Genomic DNA, 13,720 nt, shown 5'->3' with positions numbered 1-13,720 from the left:
ATGACAAAACAGCCACAAAGTGAAAGACAGATGCATTTATATTCTCTTCGTTGTCCATTTTCAGTTCAAGTTTCCAAGTAAGGAATGTAATTATCAAGAGAGCTTGAAAGGGCTATATTGTGTATGCAGGTGAAATCCCCACAGTCCACAGAAGCTACACATCTTTTTGGCTCTTTATAAAGCTCATCTAGCTTGAGCAAATAACTTAAGCCAAAAGTAAAGCAGATTAGACTAAAATTGTCATGGATATCTCCAAGTCAGAAAGCTAGTTAGAAGCTGTTAGCAGAAAGTTCCTAACCAACAGAGCAGTGTCTTTTTGCAGCGGCCTCCTAAATAGCACGGGAAGGACAAAAGTATCCTGTGGCTTTTAAAACAGAGCATGGTGCACTATACAGAAGAACTATTATGAAGATGACACAGGTTGTCACATGTCAGGTCATCACATTTTCCAGCTCTGTCTTTCTATATTTGTTGCTAAATAGATGTTTCTCAAAAGAAATAAGGCCACCCATTGTGTTAGCTGGTTTCAGGAAGAAATGACAGTCCTAAAAATACTACACAGCACCTAGCCACCACTACAGGGTGATTGTCACAGTTGTTTCATTGCGGGATGTCTCTTTCAGTCACCATGCAACAGCTAGTTTTGGGGTGGATCAAGTATGTAGATGATTTTGGGTCTCTGTTTTGCTGGTCTGCTCTTGACAGCAAGGTCAAGACAGAAAGACAGGGCACTTGTCTGGAATAAGGTGGAGGAATCAAGGATAAAGTAAACTGATTCAGTTTAGAGAAGGTATAGGGTAAACAATGTGTTGCTGCTATGAACTGGAGTATTAAAGAGAAGTTTTGGCCCCCCTGTAACCAGGCAAGTGCATTGGCAATACTGCATAAACTGAGATTGCCTCTGTAGCAGCTTTGCAAGCACTAGTCTCAGGTAAAGATGCAGCAAAACTGAGAGCAATGAGGAAAAATAGCTAGCGACAGGTAGTTTCTCTGGAAGGAGTTTGGGCAGAGAAAAGGAGATACAAGGGTAGAAAAAGGTCAATCCAGAAATAGAAACAATAAAGAATAAGGCATAAAACTCAGCAAAGAACAAAGGAGTGGAGAGTCTTCTGACAGAAATAAGGATGCATTTGGACAGTAGCACTGACCTGTGAACCAAAGCTGGAGGGACTCCGCACTGGACAACCCACTGGACTGTCCATCAGGTCTGTGTCTGAAAGATGTGGTGTGGGAGGGTGGTCTAAAGAGGCACCCTGCCTCTGAGAGGTGAGGGGAGGGAAGAGTAGTGGAAATGTGAGGGAATATGGCTGCGTGTGATTCATAAGAGAGCTGATTAGTGGCTTTATAATTGTGTTTAATAGCATGGAAAATGATATAATTGGAGATGAGTAATAGTGGTGGGTTTGTTAGATAAGCATTTTATTGATTATTTAATTGATTGACTAATTTCTTAGTAATCTATTGCTTAATCAATAAACAGTATAGTTTCCTAAATCAGCTACATCTTCAGTCTGAATGAGGAGAGTCAGATAATGACAGTTACACGGGGAGAAATGCTCCAGAATGGTTCCTACTGTTAACTTACTGCAGCCACAGCAAGTTTATGACTTGGAAAACTGACAAGGAGATATACATATATATATATATGTATGTATATATTTTAAGTTTGAACTGTGTTGGAGCCTTGCCAGTGACCACAAGCCATAAACTAAACACGATGAGTTTTGAGAAGGCAAAAATAACAGCATAAAGGCCAGTTTGGGAAAGAAAGGTCTATAAGCTAAAGTCTCAGGGACAAACTTTTATATTGGAGAGGCGTCATGTGTTCTTTGAGAGCAAACACTGCCTATGCATGCAAGTAAAGCGCTGGTGGGACTTTGTCCGTGCAGTCCTGAAATGCAGATGAAATGCATCATACAGACCGCTGGAAAAAAGCAGAATATAGCACTGGGGATTGAAAACTGTGGAAAAGAAAGTGGCAAAGAGGACATATTCAAGGCCAGAGCAACAAGGAACTGAAAGCTTGAGACAAGGACAAAACTGAACAGGACTGTTAAGAGAAAGCTTATGAGGCAACTGAACAGAATGCAGATTTACTTAAGACTCCAAAAAAGCAGTCAGTTAATGAGGAAATAAGGAGGGATCGGCCCCTGTGAAGGTTGTCTAGCACCTCCGGTTGTCTGAGCGCTCTTCAGGTGAACAGTTTGCAGAGGAGCTTTGAGCACTGCTACAGGCAGTCAGGGGGTCAGGAGTGGGTGCTGTGGACTGGCCTTCAGAGAAAGTTGCTCAGAGCTAGCCAGGGTGAATATTCCTTTCTGTACTTTGTAGCTTGGAGGACTGAAGCATCCCTGAGTCTGTGTGCTGCCTCTTGGGCAGGGAGCAGCTTTGCTGGAAAGTGTGAAAATGAAATTAAAAACTAGTGGAAGACACTAGTGGAAGACCCTCTTCCCTCTCTGCCACTATACAGAGACTGTGCAAAATAGAAATACCTTTTTTCCCCTCCGGGAGGAAATGTCTGTGTTCAGCCAGAAATGATCTTTTCGTTCTACCTTGCCTTGCGACCCTGAGCTCAGAAGTGCATTGTTGAGGTGCTCAAACATCTCTTTGGGTCAGTGCATATTTTTAGACACCTTGAGCAAGCTCCTCTTCTGTGCTTAGGTGTTCGGTGAGAAAAGGCACATTTTCTCTTTTCAGAGCAATTCCAACCCAGGCTGGTTATCCAAGACATATATATCTGTTTGGAAATATGGTATGAACATAGCCTCCTGTATAGACACATATCCTGTCCTGCCGTTTGCAAAGAAGTGGTTTTAATTAAGGTGACATCTGGAATATTGCTGCTAGGGTAAGCATGGGGAACATTTCGAACACTTTATGGAGCAGAGCAGCATGCATGGCACCTCTCTCTTGGTGCATGCTGCTCTCCATCGTCTCCAGCACCCAGTATATACGGAGACTGGGATGGTGGAGCCAGGGCCATTACCACAATACCAGACCCATTACTGCACCTCTGGCTTCTTTCAAGGAGAGGGTTGCTGTGGAAGGAGTTTGTGGTGGGCTGTGCCTGAGGTGGGGATGTTCTTGATGTCTAGGCAAAGAGATCCTGCTGGGACAGTTTTGTGGGGGCCTTGCAGCTAGCCAATGAGAGCAAGCAGGGTGTAAAACTTCATTCCTGTTACCACAGCCATACCCACGCTGTGTTTCTCAGGCAACTGAGGTGTGGGTGGCAGTTAGAGGTCGTAATTGTTTCTGGGGGAAAAAAATAACAAAAAATAAAAAGTAGTTCTCTTTCTGTTTAGCTGTTTCTCTGACTCCATTTCAGACAAATTGTCAGAATACGCATCCTTACTGTCTGGGAGTGAGGCACGCTGATTAAACTGTGTGTGGGCAACAGGTAGGCAGATGATGGGGACCGGGTACACTGACACTCCAGAGAGTCTTGTTTTTCTTCTTGATTTCTTTTTCTCCTCCAAAGTTTTTCCAGGCTAGTTTTCTGACCATCCCTTGTCGGCTCACTGATGAGGGCTTGAACCTGCAGCTTTGGGAGCTGAAAAGAGCATTAAACCAATGGCTGCAGCTGCTCATGGTCAACAGCCCTCTTGCAGTCACTTGTGGGTGAGCTGTGAAGCCACACACCTCCAAGTGCACCTCCACCCTGCTGCAGAGATCCTGGATGTTGGACTATAGTGATATAACAGGAATCTTAATAGTTGGAAGGTAAAGTTTCTTCTGCAAAGGGTCCTGCTGTCTACCAAGAAACTTGTTTTTGGTCCATCTGCCTCAACCCCTCTCCATCAGTAGAGGCTCAATCCAAACTGACACCAGGAGGAGCTGCCTGGGAAGCATTGGAGATGGGGAATTTGAGACTTTCTATTTAACCTGATGCTTAAATCTTGCAGCAATAGCATTTCATCTTCCTTGTCTGTGAAGAGTTGCATGGTTCCCAGGGCACCTGTCAGTCAATGGCAGGGGGTACCTCCTTTTCAGTCATTTGCTTGTTCACTTATCTTTTGTTCGTTTCCTCATCATTTCTCTTAGGGCTTGTCTGCATGCTGTCAGAGAGGTAAAGTGAATTGGCTGAGCGTTTGGAGCCGCAGCATGAATTTGGTGGATACTCTTTACAGAAACATAATGGCTGTGCTTCACTGTAGCTCAAGGTCACTTTTTGCTTCTGAATGTGAGCCGATGCCTCCCCAGACAAAGCCCTTGGATGGACAACTATATCTGAAGTGAGGTAACGCCACTTCAAAATGCATAAGGTGCACTGTATTAAATACCTGTGTGTGCTTCCTGATTCAGAGACAGGGTGACCTTAATTCAGTCTCACTTCTGGAGTGAGGCAAGCTGAATCCAATGAGGGCCTTTTTTAATTCTGAACACGTTCCCCACAGCAATTTGATTCACATCTTTATTTAATTCCTCTTGAACTTGCTAAGAGATCTGGCACAAACAAGTCCCTGGAGGTATTTTGCAGCCCTCTGGGTTCTTGCTCTGCTTGTGATTCATCAGATGTCTCTTGAAGCTCAATGTGTATTCTGACTGACAAAGCCTCTTTCCCAAGTGTTAGGAGTTGCAGATGTTCTTCAGGGGGTTGCATATGCCAGCTGTGCTGTCTAGGACTCAGCCTCTCATGATTACCAAGACTGAGTCCAGTCTTCCAGGCAACAGCGATGTGGAAGCTCGTGTGGGAATTGCCTTAATCTATCTCCATGCTCGTGAGCCATGGAGATTTCACCCTCAGCTTCCCTGGGAACAGATTAAGGCCAGAGCTGAGTGTCTGTGCCAGCAATACTATTTAAATTGCAAACTCACCAGAGCGGAGGCCTTGACCATGCGCATTAAGTAGGAATAAATATTAATCTTTATGATTTGCAAACCGTGAGGCTTTCAGAGACAGGTATGACTTCAAGGCAAAACACAAAAGGCCTGGCACAGTATTTTATGAGCCCTGGGGATGGTTTAACTTGTTTGAATGTGTTCTTGGCTTTGAGCCACAAATGTGATCAATCAAAAAAGGAGCAGTCCTTTCCTTGTGACTCACCAAGGCTGATTCCTTGAATCTGAGGGTTTTAAACATCCACCTGCCTTGACTAAAGCATTAAGGAGTTTTTGACTTGAAAAATGTCAGATGCCAAAGCTACAGCTGAAGTAACTGGCTCTAGCTCCAGTGAGGTTAAGGAAAGGTCACGTGGGTGCTAAAGGCAGAGGAGAGCTGCTGGCTTTCATCAGCTGGGGACTTAATTCTGATGGCAATGGAGTACGGGCTTGGTAGGGTGCCAAATTCTAGAAAACTTTCCTTGTAAAATTATTCTGATGCTGCTCTCAGCTCAGTGGCTTTGGAAGGGACAAACAAAATAAATCCCAAACCCAAATCGATCCTTCTGGATTTTTTCCCTTCCCCTTCCCCTTCCCCTTCCCCTTCCCTTTCCCTTTCCCTTTCCCTTTCCCTTTCCCTTTCCCTTTCCCTTTCCCTTTCCCTTTCCCTTTCCCTTCCCTTCCCTTCCCTTCCCTTCCCTTCCCTTCCCTTCCTTTCCCCTTCCCCCTTTCCTTTCCCCTTTCCTTTCCTTTCCTTTCTTTTTTTTGGGGGGGCGGGGAGGGGTTGTGTCATGGTGCTCCTGAGAGATCTGATTTTACCAAAGGTCTTTACAACAGCAAGACAGGAAAAAAAGTTTTTCCCCTTGTCCATTCAGTTCCTCTGTGTTGAAGCACAATTTTTATTCCACATTTCCTCAGCAGACATGTCTCACGGCAGTCCCATCTTGGATGATGAATGGCTGCTACTGTTATTACGGCTGCTTATGTTTTGGATGAGGCCTGTGATGGGTGTGAGGAAACTTTAAAGTTCGTTGGTTGCTGATATTAATTGTAGCATCTTCTCATTGGAGTTGACTTCCCTTGCTTATCTGTGTTCCTGTCATTACTGTGGTAATACTGTGGCCGTATCATAGTGTGTCTTCTCTGTATGATACTGTCCTCTAGATGGAAAAGGAAGCACAAAAATCCTAGGTAATCCCATCACCCAAGAGTTCGTGAGCAAGCGTGGAAGGTGAATTCCTATAGCCAAATCCCAGACCCCTGGGTCACTCTTCTTTTTAGCTGCCTCTAGTACTCTGATACCCTATCCTCCTTCAGGAAAATCATCCCTTTTTGGTCTTATCTTTCATTTTTACTCTCAGTTTATTTAATTCTGCATTCTGATTAGAGAAAACTTTTCAACTGACAGAATCTCTGCAGTTAAAACTGACACCTCTGGCATATTTGCACCTCTGTTAAGTCAGTGCAAAACCACCATTAAAAACGAAGCAGTAGAACTGCACAGGTTTATTTGTGGTTGCTTGCACTGCTGTCATCGTTGTACTGCTGAGTTCGGAGTACTGCTATGCTAAGCAACGTATAATTCCCCCAAAGCACCAGACAAAGTCATTGATCCCTTTGCTCTTGGAAGATTTATACCTGAGCTGAAATTCAGAGGTAACAAGTTTATTGGACTTCTTTTTGCTATTAATGTTAACAAGGTCATATGCTCTTACTGGTTGCAGAGCATAAGGGTTAACAGACAAGTCAGACGAGAGAGACCAAGAAGGAGAAAGAAATAGGCAGACTGAGAAATAAGAAATGAGATCATTTGCCCAAGGTCACAACAGTGTTATTGTTATTATTTTCTTAAGCACTGGTTATATGTGATAGATTCTCCCTTTTAGAGGAGCAGCTGGGATTGAGAGTGAAGGCTGGCTCTGTCATGCCAGTGGCTTTCATCCTACCAGCTGAGAAAGGGAGCGCATAGCTCCAAACAAATCTAAGCAATAGCCGCAGTTTTCAAGCTTAAGTATAGCATAAATTATAAAGCATTGGCCAAGACTCCTTATTAATTTCACTTTACAAGCAAACATAGAACATCTAGTTTTAATATGAAATATTGAAGTTCTTTGATTGTTTTTGAAACCTTTATGCATAATTTAAAGTTATCACTAACAAAATTTATTAAATATGGATATGTCAGGTTACGCCAAAACTAAAGAGGAGGGAGAAGAATACTGGAAACTCACAAAGTTACCAAGCTTATAGCAAAATATGGTGAGTGCCAGATTTTTCCTTGGGAAAAAAAAAAAAAAAAAAAACAAGAACTAGTCTCAAATTTTAAGGCCAGAAAGGATTTCATTGATAATACGTAAGATTCAGTGTTGCTCAGTCCACAAAGCATTGGACTGGATTGTTATTACTGGTGCTAACCTGCTGCTTTACCTCCGTGTCCTTCGAGGAAGCAGAAGGGCACACTAGGAAACATCGCCTTGTGGTTCTTGCATGTTTGCATTAGGAAAGCCTTGATGAAAAGATTTCACAGGAAATCTTTGTAACTATTAAACTGCTTTTCCTGACAAAAAATGTGCTATATATGCAGTGATCTTTTACCCTCCATACACAGAGGTGTACCATGTGGTCATAAGGTATTTGTGCCATCGTCAAAAACAGTGGTATAACTCAAACAGGATGAAAATATGTTTTTCTAATCTGTCCTTGTACAACATACTTACTGACTTTCTGCATGTGTTTCTCCTGAAACACTGGGAAAGACGATGGTGGGGTGATGGTGCAGAGGGAGAAGGAAAGCTTTCTAGCTCCAAACCCCTCTTGCTCTCTGTTGGAAATGAGCTGTCTGTAACTCACTAGCCTTTCCAAGGCAAGTTTCCTTTCTGACTCTCCACAAATTGCCACTGTCCCAGGTCTGCGTACTTATATCCAGAAGAACAATAAAGTTTTGCTTGTTCTTGCTTTCACAGGGCCTACAGCATACCAGTGTTGTAACTCCCTACATTGAAACCCTGTGTTGCAACAAGGCACAACTTCTTCCTGTTCTTCTCCTGACCATTCGCCTTCTGGTTTTTCTGGCTACCCTCTCCCCCTGTCCATGTACAGCTATAAAACTGTCTTGTCAAAATGTTCTGGCCCCATCTGAACCCAGATTTGCTGGGGTTTATCCTACTTCTTGATTCTCCAGCCATCAGCCCCCGAAATACTCCCTATCAGCTCTCCCGGTAGCAACAACCTCCCAGCCACTCTAGAGGCACCCTCAGCCTGAGGGGGGGCTGTTGGGAATTTTGCTCCAATGCTCAGCCCAAGGGCAGGGAGGGAGGGAGCCTGCAGAGAGCATTACGGTGCACACAGCGCTGCCTGTCCCCAGGTGGGTGCCCATCCACACCACTCCACCTCTGCTTTCTGAGCAGGGACACAGCAGCAGTGGGTGACACTCCCTGGGGTTGGGGCACCAGCTGCTCATGTCTTGTCCGGGAGGAGGGCAGCCATAAAGACCTGTCTGATATGACAGTGATGAGGGAGCAGTGGCTGTTGCCTTGGATGCTCTTGGGGAAGGAGTGGAAGAGGTGGGAGCTCCACAAAGAAGTCAAAGCGACTCCAAACAGTGTTGCAAGGGTGCAATACTCCTCAGTCTAAAGGGCAGTGGTGATGCTCTGGGAGAAAGGCAAAGGGAATGAGCCTAGACATCATGGAAGGGTTTGAAAAGAAGAACTGAAGAATTAAGAAATGAGGAGGCCACATAGTGAGAGCTCAGTGTCCAGAGAGCAAGGTAAAAAACCCTCCCTGGTGCAGGATTGCACAGCAAGTGCAACTGAAGTTTCTCAGCTGTTGCTTTGGTGGGGTATGGTTCAACGCGGCAGACTGCATTTCCCACTCTGCACAAGGGGAGCTATTGGCCATCAAGGGTGGCAGCTTGTGTGAGCACATGGCTGGAAAATGCCACAGCAAGGAGGTGGGCTGGAAAGGCAAAGTGGACAGGGAAGATGAGACTGATAATCTGCTCACCCTGTTGTTGGTGGTGATCTTTCCCTCAGCTTCCTCGAGAGAAAGGGGAACCTCCAGATCCCAGATTTGGTGCTCTGAAGAGAAAGGTGGGCTTGGAGGAAGCTGGCGACTGCTCCCAGTGGCAGATCACAAAGGAGAGAGCAGTGGGGACTGTCACAGCAGAGAGAGCAGGCAAGGAGACCCACAAGGTCAGTGTGCCTGGCAAGAAATGAGGGCATCTCTGTCTCTTGCCCCACCCAAGGCCTTTTCTTGACATCAGTGTCAGCAAAACAGGGAGCATTTTTCAGTGCCTGGAGATGGATCCCACCCCATTTCAAGAGTCCTGTCTGATTGTTCAAATTTTGCTGCAGGGTGATTGTGAGGTTTGCAAGGCAAGAGGGGAGATACAACTTGCTAGATGAAATGCGATGTTGCTCTCTGGCCTGAAAAGCTGATGCTGTGGTTATTCGCCCCTTCCCAGGCTATTGGTGGGTTACAAGTATAAAAGGGTTTGGGAAAAGTGTTACCCATTTTAAAGCCAGGTAAGGAAATCAGCACTCAGTTAGGCATCTGAATAGGAAACTAAATTTCTGGAGAGTCAAATACTTGTTTACTATTACTAGGAGGCTAAGTACTTCTGAAAATGTGTCTCTTTTGCTTCTTGTGGATTTGAATTTGATGCAGTTGCAAGCAGGGACAGTTCGGTGTTGGGAGCTATGTACTCCAGGTAGGCAATGGCTTTCACATGGGGAGCAATCAGCTCAGGAACATTTTGGCAAATGTTGTGCATTGCATCACAGCATTTAAGAAAGACACATACATGTGTGAAACTTCACCCTCCCATCAAAGCAGTGAGGAATGAACCCCTGTGTTAGGAATGCAGTCTCTGATTGCAGATGAAATGACAGTCTTCGGTGAGGTAGTTATCATTCAAGCCTTGTGCCTGCTCCACCAAAAAAGCTAGGACTTAGCAGTCTTCCTGAGCAAGGAAAAGAAGGATGGAGTAGAGCAAACCACTGTGCATTTTAAACAGCTCTGATCTGGAGCTGGAGTTCTATGCTAAATACCATGATTCATCTCTATTTATTTTGTTAAGCAGTGAGCAAGCAGAAAGTCTAGCAGCCGAAATGATGTGCCTGAAAGACTCTTGGCAGGCAATCCATCAAACAAGTATTGATTAGTGCTAGCATAGGAGCCGTTTTGCACAGTAAGACCTTTATTCTTCTTTCTGACAAATGCTCACTTAGATGTAAAATAGCTGAAGGTGTCCTTTGCAAGGCTGAACTGGGAATGAAGATTTGCTCTCCCAAGAGTAGGAGTGTGGAAAGCATAATAGTAGCCACGGGGAAAAAAATTGCTAAGATGCCTATGCTCCGGGAGGCTTTTAAAAAAATGGAGGTGCGAAGAGAAGAAAGAAATGCAAATTCCCTTTAGGGGGAAATAGTATAGTATAGCTGAAGGGTCCTGTACTGAGTTGAAATGGTCCAACCAAGAGTTGGTGGCAGTGGTGGTACTCAACAGCCTATCCTCATCTACCTTCCATGAAACACAATATCAGGAGATACTGTTATATTATTCAGCTTTACATTACAGCTGAAAACTTCTCTACATCTCCCTGATAGTATGTATATCAATATGCTGGATAGAGCCAAACCTTGTCCTCCCAGAAGAAATCTGAAGATCAACATCTTGATTCTTGCAGCCAAATGGTTAATTCCTCCTTATTTTTACAAATCTTTCTAATCCCAATGTGAATGTCTAGCCTCAGTTTCTAACCATCAGTTCCCATTATACCTTTCCATGGCTGAAAGGATGCAGAATTTTCTCCCTCAGGGAGATACTTGCTGCAGTCATAGCCTCACTAGCTGCTCGTGGAAGAGCTAAGCAGATTGAGATCTCCAGTCCAGGTGCCTGCTCTGATCCTTCCACCAAATGCCCATTGTAGTTTCCTCAGTGTCCCTATTCACAGGCATATTCATATCATTATAGCAGTACTGCATGCTCATAAGCAGTGTTATGCCACTGCTCTCCTTCATGCCAAATGCAGAAACACAGTCACACCTCTTGTCTTGCTCCTTACCACTCCGCAGAAACCCTGCAGAGGCACAGCTGGTGCTGATGGCCAGAACAGGCCATTGCATTTTTCTGGACTTCATTGCACTCTTTGAAGGAGTTTCCTAAGGATGGATGCTTGGAGTGGCTTAAAGTTCCCTGATCTTCTTTTTGCCATATGGGCTATGAGAATAGGTGGTGATGTTATTTCTGCTGGAACCATATTGAACTACTTTTTCAGTTTTCCCCGAAGAACTAAGGTGTGTAGCTATGATTCTTGCATCATAACTGAAACTTACTCCCATTTCCAACACCTAAGTCAGCAAAAATGCATGGTGGTGAGACAAGCAGTTGGAGCCAATATTTGGCTATTTGTAATGACTGGGCGGGTGGCTGTGTGTTGTCATTTATTACCCATGTAACAGCAGTCTAAAGACCCCCACCAAAATCAGAAATGCTACCCTCTTGTAATGTCCTGTACAGCGACAGACATGGTCTGTCATGGAGGAAGGTGATCAGAACAAATAGCAAATGTCCAGAGAGCTCAGCAATTTGCTGACAAAATGATGGAAAGGCCTTGACTGCCCTTAGCCCTGCTACAGGCATACAGCCACACAAGTGACAAGTTGGAGCTCACCTTCCCAACCGCGGCTGGAGAGATCTCTATACAGGAAGCAGACAAGAACATGATTTTCTTCTCACTGTGGGCAATGTATCCTTGACAGCTACCAAATAATCCCATCTCCCTCCTGGAATTAAGTAGGTGTTGCCAGATCAATAGCAAGCTCTTAAACTATGAAGACTACTGTAGATGTTGTACTGTGTCAACACACCTATAAGTATCTGCCCAACAAAGTGATATATTGGAAAGTCTCACTGATGGACAGAAATCAATAGGCTGTTGAGTATGATGACTGTGAAGAGGTAATATGTGGAACATCTGGGGAATATTCTAGGTTTTCCAGGACTCTAGTGAGAGTAAAAGAGAGTAAAAGTTTTTTGAAAGACTTTATACTCAAACTAGACCACAGTACGGCTTTGTTGACCACACGGTGTTTTAACACAGCAAGTGGTGTATAAACATCTACTGCCTGTGGCTAAATGCCGATAGGATTTGTTCCCTCTCCTGGGCAGAATCCAGAGCATATAAATGGCCTAGTGAGTGACCTGAGTCACAGGGTCTGTTGTAGCTCAGGTGACAGCCTCAGGTGAGCCTGTAGCTCAGAGTGACAGCCCTATTAGGTTGTAATGTGGGCAGTGAAAAGATGAGACTTTCTGCTCCTCTTCCCCCTGCGTCACTGGAGAGCCTTTGGCTTTTTGTCAGGCATGATGCTGTCACTGTTGCCCACGGAGGTCATGGCTGGAAGCTCTTCCTACTGTACTAGCTTAGCCCTCATGATGGAAATATGCGATCACAATGCTATCCCGTGATCTCTGTACGGCACGGATTTAGTCTGACTGATTTAAGATACTGCTGTAGCCAGATGACTGGCTTGTCTCTTGGAAAAGATTTAGCAGACCTGAAATGAAGCACTGCATCCGTGTTTCTCTGAACATTCACAGTTCAGCTTATGCCACTGATGCAGCCGAGGCTGCAGGAAAACAGTGGGGCTATGAGATATACATCCTACTATATTATGCCCTGGGTTGTTAGATCATACAGAAAATACATGTAAAGAGGGGAAATGAACCAGTCTTTTCCAAACCACTGCATAAATCCTCTTTCTATCTTGCAGAAAGCATTTAACTATAACGCATCAGCTGCACTGATTTCGGACGGTTTTGGCTTCCTTGGCTTCCGGGCAGTTTTAGCCCTGGCCAAAGCCAGAACTATAAAAACTCTTGTTTAAACATTTTCTGAACTTAGGCCAGTATGAAATATAATACTGTTAGTGAATCTGTAATTTGTACTCTTTCAGATTTTATGGTCTTGCTCATCTGTTTGTTATTTCTTTTTCCTTTGCAGCTAATTACTCCTGGAACAGGTGGCAAGTGAGAGAGGGTGAATGCATCTACAAGATGTGTTTAATCTCAGCAATTTAAACAACAATTAGTTACAATCACTCCTAATTTATTACTTTGTGCAGAGTCTGGTATCACAAAATATTAGTAAGAGTTGGACAGGGAATTAATTCATCATCAGCAAGCTATCTGCGTGCATCTAATTCAGTGTTCAGCCTATTAAGTTGCAGTGATAGTACTGTTTGAAGACTCTGCTGTGTAAACTGGTGTGACCTCACTTATTTTAGTCTGGTTTACAATTATTTTGGACTGTATGTACTTTTTTGTTCCTCTGAAGGATTCTAGCATTGGGATCATTTTTACTTCACAGTTCAAAAGACTCCTGAGTGCACTCAGGTATTGATTTCTCTTATTAGGAGCAGGCGGGAAAAATGCTCATGGTGAAGCACAGAGCAGAATCCATTCATGGCCGTGGAGGTAACTAGGGGCCAGTAGGGTCTAATTCTGTCATTAAGTTTGCGGGAAAGAGGTCAGAAGGGACAGCTGCAATCAGTCTCACGCGCTCACTGCTAGGACTGACAACAGCTGTGGGAATCACGTGCATTTTCTCCACTCAAAACACCTGATGGATGGTGCCATATGCTGCTCTGCTTTACCTCCACAGTACTATCTCTTCACTCAGAAAGGCTCAGTGCCTTTCTTTGCCTTACAGATTTCATGCTCTGGGCTCTCTCCTTGCAGCACCTCATTTTTTTCCTGCTGTATGTGGACACCCGTAACTATTAGCAAGATGCCGTAGGGCTGGAACTGCTGACGGCACAGGCTTTGCACTCTTCTCCCAGCTAATTGCTGCCAATAAATGCTGATTGAAAGCACATGGGAGCAAGGCATTGCCTATGGCTATCTGGGA

The sequence above is a fragment of the Rhea pennata genome, chromosome Z, assembly GCF_028389875.1.
Source record: "Rhea pennata isolate bPtePen1 chromosome Z, bPtePen1.pri, whole genome shotgun sequence".
NCBI lineage: Eukaryota > Metazoa > Chordata > Aves > Rheiformes > Rheidae > Rhea > Rhea pennata.
This window is presented reverse-complemented; position numbering follows the sequence as displayed.